General features: G+C 37.3%; 1 pseudogene; it reads right to left on the bottom strand.

Annotated features, from left to right (window-relative positions):
- LOC102868797 overlaps positions 1-3,436 on the bottom strand; it is an 11,768-nt pseudogene extending 8,332 nt beyond the window's left edge.
- Positions 3,437-9,676: the final 6,240 nt, after the last annotated feature.

Raw genomic sequence — 9,676 nt, 5'->3', positions numbered from 1 at the left:
AGGGCAGCATCTCTTAGCTGAAATATGTCAATTGGTATACCATCTATTCCTGGGGCCTTATTTTTTGTTATTTCCTTCAAAGCAGCTTGAACGTCTTCCTTCATCACCATAGGCTCTTGCTCATATGTTGTTTCATTAAATTCTTCTGTGTCTGCCAATTCCTTTCAATATAATGACTCACTAGATTCTTTCCATCTTCTTTTGATACCTTCTGGATCATTTAATACTCTGCCGAAGGCATCCTTGATTATAGCAACTCAAGGTTTGAATTTGTTCTTCGGTTCCTTGAGCTCAAGAAGTGCTGAGCGAGTTTGACCAAGGGCTAGACAATGGGAGACAGATGTTGAAGGGAGTGGGTAGAAGTGGAGTGGTATCTTGATGGATGGTGGAGCAAAGAAATAAGTGGGTCAGGACACTTGTGCCAAGGGCAGGGACAACACTGAAACTAAAGCTTAATTCCACAATAAGGGATATATTTTCACTTTTTCTGTAAAGTGCTTATCTGTTGGATACTTCTCTAAATCTGAACATTCAGATCAAGACATACTAGGAAGAAGGATTGGCCACCCACTTCTGAAATAGCAGGCCTCTGAAAACCCTTTGTACAACAGAAAACACGTAGAATGACAGAAAGGGCAACTGAGTATGGAAATACAAAGGAAGAGGAACAGTTATAAGCAAACACTAGTGATTGGAACAGGGAATGTGAGAACCATGAATATAGGAAAATTATATATTGTTAAGGAGGAAATGGAACACATAAATATTGACATACTAGGCATTGGTGAGATGAGATGGACCGGCATGGGACATTTTGAATGGGATGATTATATGATATTTATCTGGAGATGAAAAAGTGAGGAAAAATGGGGTTGCTTTCAGAGTTAGAAAAGCCATTTCTAGATTTGTCTTGAAGTACAATATTGTGAGTGACAGGATAACATCCATACATATACAAGGAAGTCCAGTGAATACCACTATCATTCAGATATATACACCAACAACCAGAGCCAAAGAAGAGGAAATAGAAGATTTCTACCAACTTTTACAGTCAGAGATCAATCGAACATGCAATCAAGATGCGTGGTAATAATGCGTGACTGGAATGCAAAAGTTGGGAACAGATAAGAAGAATCAGTAGTCGAAAAACATAGACTCGGAGACAGAAATGGAGCTGGAGATAGAATGATTGAATTTTGCACAATTAATGACTTATTCATCGCAAATACATTTTTAAGAGACATAAATGCAGGTTATACACATAGATCTCACCTGATGGTATGCATAGGAATCAGATAGATCGTTTACATCTGAGGAAAGAACTGCTGGAGAAGCTCAATATCAGCTGTGAAAACTAGGCCAGGAGCTGATCGTGGAACAGACCACCAACTGCTTATATGCAAGTTCAAGCTGAAGGTGAGGAAAATTAAACCGAATCCATGGGAACCCAATTATAACTTTGAGTCTATCCTCCCTGAATTTCAGAACCATCTCAAGAACAGGTCTGAGGCCTTGAACATGAATAAGCAAAGACCAGATGAGTTGTGGGAGGATATTAAGGGTATCATCCAAGAAGAGGGCAAATGTTCATTACAAAGAAGAGGAAGGAAAGACCAAAATGGATGTCAGAAGAAACTCTGAATATTGCACTGGAGTACAGAGAAGTCAAAGCACATGGAAGAATTCAAGATACTAAAGAGCTGAACAGAAGATTTCAAAAGTAAGTGCAGGATGACAAAGTAAAATATTACAATGAAATGCACAATGAGCTGGAGTAAGAAAAGAAGTAGTGGAATAGACCTTCTAAAGATTAATTCCATGTGCACATCAAAACTTTTTCCAACAGTGTGAAAAGAAAATTTACAGACTAGGAACAAACATTAGGTAATACCATCTCAGACAAGAAATCTTATAACAAAAGTTTACAGAATACTCCTCCACCTCCACAAGAAAAAGACTGATAACCCAATTACAAAATGGGCAAAAGACATTGAAAGAATTTTCACAGAGGAAGATATTTGAATGGCAAACAAACACATGAAGAAATGCACCAAATCACTGACAATAAGAGAGATGCAAATCAAAACCACAATGAGGTACTATCTCATTCTAGTATCAGGGGCAAAGTTTAACAGGGCAGCAAGCAATAAATGTTAGAAAAGATGTGATGAGAAAGGAACTCTTATACATTGCTGGTAGGATTGGGAAATTGTACAACCACTCTGGAAGGCAGTTTGGCACTTTCTCAAAAGGCATTTTAAATTCTGTTATTTCTTTAACATTTGTTCATGGGAATTCTGCTAAAAAACACTCTAACAATCTAGCAATCTCACCAGCTATGACTATTAACTTATCCTTAAATATAGTTTATACAAGAAAAATAAAACAATACTTAATTATTTCTTTTTAGTTGCCAGATTTCAGTCAAAGTATCCAGTGTACTAGTTATTTCTAAATTTACCTAAATTAGCTCTGGTGGCATTGTTCATGGCACATTGTGCTGCTCACCAAGAAGCAGTGAATCTCTAGGAGTTCTAACCCACTAGACTTCTCCAGGAGAAAGGTAGACAGTATCCTCCTGTTAAGATTTACCTTCCTAGAAGCTGGAAGGCTCATTATGAATCAATATTGACTTGTTGATAGTGAATGAAATTACTTCAGGTCTGCTTAAACTTTTTTCCTTCATCACCACAGGCTCTTTTTCCTATGTTGTTTCATGAAATTCTTCTTTGTCAGCCAATTCTTTTTGGTACAGTGCCTCTGTTTACTCCTCCTATCTTCTTTTAATGCTTGCTGGATTATTTAATATTCTTCTCAAAGCATCCTTATATATTTCAACTCCAGGCTTGACTTAGTTCTTCAGTTCCATCAGCTTAAGAAATGCCAACTGACTTATCCCTTTTGATTTTCTGACTCCAGCTCTTTGTACATTTTATCATAATACTTTGCTTGGTCTTTTGGAGCTGCCATTTGAAATCTTCTATTCAGCTCCTTAATGAATTAATTTCTTCACTTTGCTTTGGCTTCTCGGTGCTCTAATGAAATATTAAGAGTCATGTCTAACATCCTTCTTGGTCTTTTCTTTCTCCTCTGTTTTTGTAAAGACCTTTTGCATTTTTCATGGATGATATTCTTGATAGCCTCACACAGTTGATCATTAGTATTTAAGGATTCAAATTTGTTTCTGAGATGATTTTGAAATTCAAGTGGGATAGACTCAAGATCAAATTCTGGTTCCTGTGGATTTGATTTAACCTTTTTTAGCTTCAGCTTGAACTTGCATGTAAGTAGTTGGTGGTGTGTCCCACAATCAATACCTGGCTGCTGGTTTTTTGTATACCTATTCCTGTAAAACCCGTATGAGGAAGCTCACCATCTGTAGAATGCTCAGTGCATCCCCAAGTCCTGAACCTGCATTGTCAAGTAAGGAAACCATGTTTAGGATGAGAGACTATATATTCAAGAAGCTGAGAGAACACCATGTAGAACAGACCCCAAAAGAAAAACACCAAGACATATTATAGTCAAATTTGGCAGAACCAAAGATAAGGAGAGAATTCTGAAAGAGCAAGGGAGAAACAAAGAATAACCTATAAGGGAGAGCAAATAAGAGTAAGTGCTGATTTCTCAGCAGAAGCCATGTGAGCAAGATGACAACAGAATGACATATATCGAACACTCAAACAACACAACTGTCAACCAAGAATATTATACCCAGAAAAATTGTCCATCATATATGAAGGAGTGATCAAGATAATCACAGAAGAACAGAACCTAAGGGAAGTCATAAAAACAAGACCAGCATTTCAGGAAACACTGAGAGAAGTCCTTCTTACAGAGGTGCCACAGAAAGCAGGATGGGCCAAAGTAACTAGCAACATCACCCAAAAGAACTCAACAAAATTATAACAACAAAACCTTGCCTCTCAGTAATCTCACTGAATGTAAAGGCTTTAAATGCACCGCTGAAGAGAAAAAGAGTAGCAGATTGGATAAAAAACCAAAATCCATCAATATGCTACATACAAGAGAGAAACCTAAAAAATGAATATAAAGACTATAAATAAAAGGATGGGGGAAAGTATACCAAACAAATGGCAATCTGAAATAAACAGGAATGGTGATATTAACTTCTGATAAAATGCATTTCAATGCAAAAAAATAATCATAAAAAAGGTCACTATATAATGAATAAAGGGTCAACAGAACAAGAAGATATAACAATAATAAATATCTATGCACCAAATGAAGGACCTACAAAATATATAAAACAAACATTAACAAAACGGCAAAACTGATAAAGAAAAAAGACAACACTACTATAGTAGCTGGAGACTTCAATACAACCTCTGATAAAACATCTAGAAATGTATCTATGTCGTCTAAAGATAACTAAGATACAGGCTCAGCATGAAATATATAAAGCATAAGTGGTAAATTAAAATAATAGTAATAGTACCAGGAGTCAGTCATTAGAATAGAGCAAGGAAACATTGTATAGTGCAAAATTGGGAAGGGTGTACACCAGGAATGTGTCCTAGCTCCATACCTTTTCAACCTATATGCAGAACAGATAATTTGGGAGGCTGGGCTGTGTGAGGAGAAGTGTGGCATCAGGATTGGAGGTAGATTCATCAACAATCTGTGTTACACAGATGATACAACCCTGCTTGCTGAAAATGAGGAGGGCCTGAAACGCTTGCTGCAGAGGGTTAAGGACTGCAGCCTTCAATATGAATTAAGGCTCAATGTGAAGAAAACAAAGCTTCTCACCACTGGGTCAACTGACAGCATCAGGATGGATGGTGAAAGAATTAAGATTGTTAACAGCTTTAGTTTGCTTGGGTCCACAGTCAACACTCTTGACAGAAAATTAAAAGACGTATTGTGATGGAATAGTCTGCTGTTAGGGACCTCTCCAAAGTACTGAAGAGCAATGGTGTCACTCTGGAGACTAAGATGCACCTGATACAGGCTATGGTCTTTCACTTGCTATGCATGTGAGAGAGCTGACAATGACTAGGAAAGATAGAAAGAATTGATGGCTTTGGGCTGTGGTGCTGGAGAAGAGTATTGAATATACTGTGGACTGCTAAGAAAACAAACAGGTTTATCCTGGAGATGGTTAAAGAAGGAGGCAAAGATTTTGCAGCTTTGGACATGTAGCAAGGAGGTTCCTGTCTTTGTAGAAGGTTATGCTTGGGAGGGTGGAAGGACAACACAGGAGAGTAAGACCCTCCTCGATCAAATGGATTGATTCAGTGACTGGAGTAATGGGGGTAGATGTGTCGGAGACAGTGAGATTGGCACAGGACACAGCAGGGTTTAGGGCTGTTGTACATAGAGTTGCTATGAGTCACAAGCGACTTGACAGCACATAACAACAATAACATATTGAACAGTAATCTGAGAAGCTGAATTGTATGAAAAAGAACACAGCACTAGGATTAGAAACAACCTCCTTCATTACCTACCTGAGATATGCAGATATCACAATTTCGCTTGCTGAAAGTGAAGAACATATGAAGCACTTGCTGGTGAAGATTAAAGAAAACAGCCTTCAGTATAGATTATATCTCAACATCAAGAAACAAACAACAACCCACAACTAGATCAGGGAGCAACATCATGGTAAGTGTAGAAAAGATTGAAGTTGTCAAGATTTCATTTTATGTGAATTCATAATTAACACTAATGGAAGTAACAATCAAGAAATCAAATAGCATACTGCCTTGGGTAGATCTGGCTCAAAACACCTTTTTAAAGTGCTATGAATGTCATTTTGAAGAATAAAATGTGTCCTACTCAAGCCAGGGTATTTTTAATCACCTCTATACACTTGTGAAAAGTCGACACTAAATAAGGAAGACTAAAAAAGAATTTATTCCTTTGCATTTAGTGTTGGCGACAGATGTTGAATGTACCAGGGACTGCCAGAACAAATAGATCTTGGAAAATGTACAATCAGAATGCTCCTTAGAATCAAGGATGGTGAGACTCAGAAGGAAGTCAGTTCCTTGAGAGGGACATGCTTGATAAAGTAGAGGATCGGGGGGCAGGGGGAAGAGAGAGAAAGACCTTCAGTGTGATGTATTAGCACAGTGGCTGCAGCAATGGACTTAAACAGCAGAGATTGTGCAGATAGCACAGGACTAATTAGTGCTTGGTTTGGCTCACTATGAGTTGGAACTGACTTCATGGCACTAATGCTGAAAGTCAGAGGCTATATTTTGCTTTCCCACATAACTTTGTGTGGGTTCTTGAAACATTTCTTCCTTCCTGCTTTAATTTGAATGTGACTTATTTTTATAACACATCAAAAAATCTATAGAGAGCACCAACACCAACTCTAAAATATTGTTATATTTACTTTTTAGTGTGAATTCAAGGAACGCTGGTGGTGTAGTTCTCATATTGTGTTGCAAACTAAAAGGCTGAGCCTCTCCAGCAGTTCAAATTAATCAGCTGCTACAACAGAGAAAGATAAGCCATCTCCTTCTGTGAAGATGTGCAGTATGGTAAACCCAGCGGAGGGTTGAGTGAGTCTGAATCAACTCTTGACAGTTGCAGTTGGAGTGGGAGCTCATCTATCAGAAGTTTAAGGTAAACTAACATAGGAAAAATATTTTTTTTTGACAATTACATGCTGAACACAATGTAAAAATAAAAGAGAGCAATCTAAACTCTTTATAATATTTAAGTTCACTTAATTTCATCCCTTTCAACACTTAGGCCATATAGAAATTAGTGATGTGACTATGAAAATAAACTGTGGCCTCAAGGTACACTTTCAGCAGCTTTAAGTAACATCTCTTTTGTAGTTGTAGATAGATTTTGGAAAATTAGCATATTTCCTGGCACAATCCTTAGTTTGTTACATGGAAACCTTTTGCTGAATAGCAGTTCAGGACACACTTCATATCATTTTGGAGAAATTCTATTTGTTTAGTGACTGTCTTTTCAGGCTACCCATTTTGGTGGCAAATAGGATCATTTAGAGAGTTAGCAAAGGAAATCTACAAGAAATAAAATTGATAATTATTCAATTTGTTGACATCCAATAAAGATCTAACAGGAAACTTCAGGCAGAGTTATGTATGAGTACTGACACTGAGCTGTGATCCAAGCAAGAAATGAAAATAGTATAATAGTATTTATTCAGCATTTCTTTGTGTTTAACATCAATCTAAATGCTCTATGCTTAAATTAATGTGTTGTTAGTGCTGTCAAGTCCTGTATGACTCATAGTGAGCCTATGAACAAAAGATCTGAGCACTGTTCTATCCTGCCCCATCCTTACACTTCTTGGCACACAAGAACCTCCTGTAGCAGTCACCATGTTCATAAGGTTTTCAAAAGCCCATTATTTAGCAAGTAGATGACACATCCTGCTTCCTCATAAGTTTTAATCAGGAGGCTCCACCAAAACCTGTCTGCCATGCATAACCCTTATGACATTTGACACATCAGTGGCACAAATTTAAGTATCACAGCAACCCCAAGGTATTTCAATAGAGCAAACTGACAGATAATTGCTGTACCACTTAGAACAGTGCCCTCCCCAAACACAGTTAACACCAGGCTCCAGAGTCTGTAGCCCTCAGAGCAAATGTAGCACTAGTGAAAATTTTTATTAAAAATCTAAGATAATTTATGATCCCTTTCTTTGAATTGCATTCATTTCACCATTTGTTCCTGTTGCTTAATTCAGTTTGCTAGTCTGTGGAGTTACTATTTGTTCCATTTTTTTTACTTGACCCTTTATGGCTATTCCACTTACCTTTTCCCTATGTCCATTCTGTTATTTTTCTCTTTTAGTTTCATCTTTGCCTTTCATTTGCTTGGAAAAGTGAGGTTCTTGGAGTTAAGATTGAAGGTTAATTTCATTTGGTTTATCTGAAAAGAACAGAAGTGCACTGCATAATCTAAAATCAGGAAGGATTTGTATCAACGTTGTGTCTTTCCTGTATATCTGTTCAATATGTACACTGAGAAAATAATTTGAGAAGCTGGGCACAAAGAGGAATATGGAATCAGGACTGGAAGAAGAATCATTAAAAACCTACGTTATGCAGATGACACAATCTTCCTTAGAGAAAGTGAAGAAGACTTGAGGCATTTGTGGCAGGAGATCAAAGACTTCAATATGGATTATATCTCAACATCAAGAAAACCAAACCTGTCACCACGGGATATATAAGGAACACCATGATAAGAAAAGGGTGAAGGTGTCAGGGATTTAATTTTACTTGAATCCACAATCAATGCCCATGGTAACAGCAATCAAGACATGTAGCATTGGGAAAATCTTTCATCAAGAACCTCTCCAAAGTTCTAAATAACAAAGATATCAGTTTAAAGACTAAAGTGTGCCTTATTCAGACAGTGGCATTTTTAGTTGCTTTCTATGCTTCTTAAAGTTAGACAATGAATAAGGATGACAGATGGAAAATTGGTGCCTCTGCATTGTGGTGTAGAAGTCTTTCTTAGAGGAAATTCAACCAGGATGCTTCTTGTAGGCAAGGATGAGGAAACTTTGTCTCACATCTTTTGAGCGTGTTGTTAGAAGGGCATTAGAAAAAGACTTCACACTGATAGAAGTTGAGGGTTAGAGACAGAGAGGATGACCCAAACAAGATGGTTTGACACTGTGACTATAACAGTGACCTCAAGCAAGTCAGAGAGAGTGAGGACGAGACAGGATAGGGCAAGATTCACATCTGTTGCTAATAGAGTTGCTATGAATCAGAGTTGGCTTGATGGCACCTACCAAAGACAACAAAATCTTCCCTTTTGAGGTTTGTTCAGGAATCATGATCCTATATTGTCAATGTAAAGTATGATTTCTTAAGGTTGTAGATTCATAGCCCTGGTGAAATCTGAGGGTGATTTGAGGGACCAGTTTGCTCACATGTGCATGAGTGACTAACCTGGAGGCAGTACTTGATGTTAGCATCTGATTAGACCCAGAAGTTTGGGTGTCATTTAAAAGAGAACATCTTGATATTTCCCAGCTATCCTGGTCCTTGGCAATTCTAGGTTCATGGGGTTTCTTTCAAGAAGCACCTGTTTGCATTGTAGCCTGAATTTGTAGGAAATTATTTCTACACAGTTGGAAATAACATCAAATTGGCTCTTTTACCAGGCATGCTGGATGGACGCATTTGGGTTTCTTAGATGTTTGTGTGTTCTTGTAGTGTGAAAATGCCTTTATTTAAAACAAATACATTTTCCAGCTCATTATCCCACAGTGTGAAGCCCAATTCTGTTAAAAATAATTACAATGGCTGAATTATTTTGCTGAGAAAAACAGGTATCCACATGCTATTTTGAATCCAAACTTTTGTTTCCAATGCACTGTTGATGCCTCATTCCAAGATATTGAGGCTTATAAGTTTAAGAAATATTCCTTTGAGGTTATTTTCAGCAATTTTTATACTACCCAGATGATGAAGAATCTTACAAAAAGCCATGATAAATATAATTTACATCCTTTTAAGAATACATCAAGAGGAAGAGATTACATTTCAATTATACTTTTTCTTAGAATAAAAAAAAGCATTATGTACTCTAATTTATTGGGAAGGGGAAAAAGGTTGGTTTAAGGATTTCTGTCTCTCAAGAGAAAAATGTATATGCAATTCATTCTGAGAAAACAAGGATAAGCCTGAATAAG

The sequence above is a fragment of the Elephantulus edwardii genome, unplaced genomic scaffold (assembly GCF_000299155.1).
Source record: "Elephantulus edwardii isolate Elephantulus edwardi_28Jun2011 unplaced genomic scaffold, EleEdw1.0 scaffold00084, whole genome shotgun sequence".
In the NCBI taxonomy this organism is placed as follows: domain Eukaryota; kingdom Metazoa; phylum Chordata; class Mammalia; order Macroscelidea; family Macroscelididae; genus Elephantulus; species Elephantulus edwardii.
Note: the sequence above shows the minus strand (reverse complement) of the source record. Positions and strands in the feature narration are given on the sequence as shown.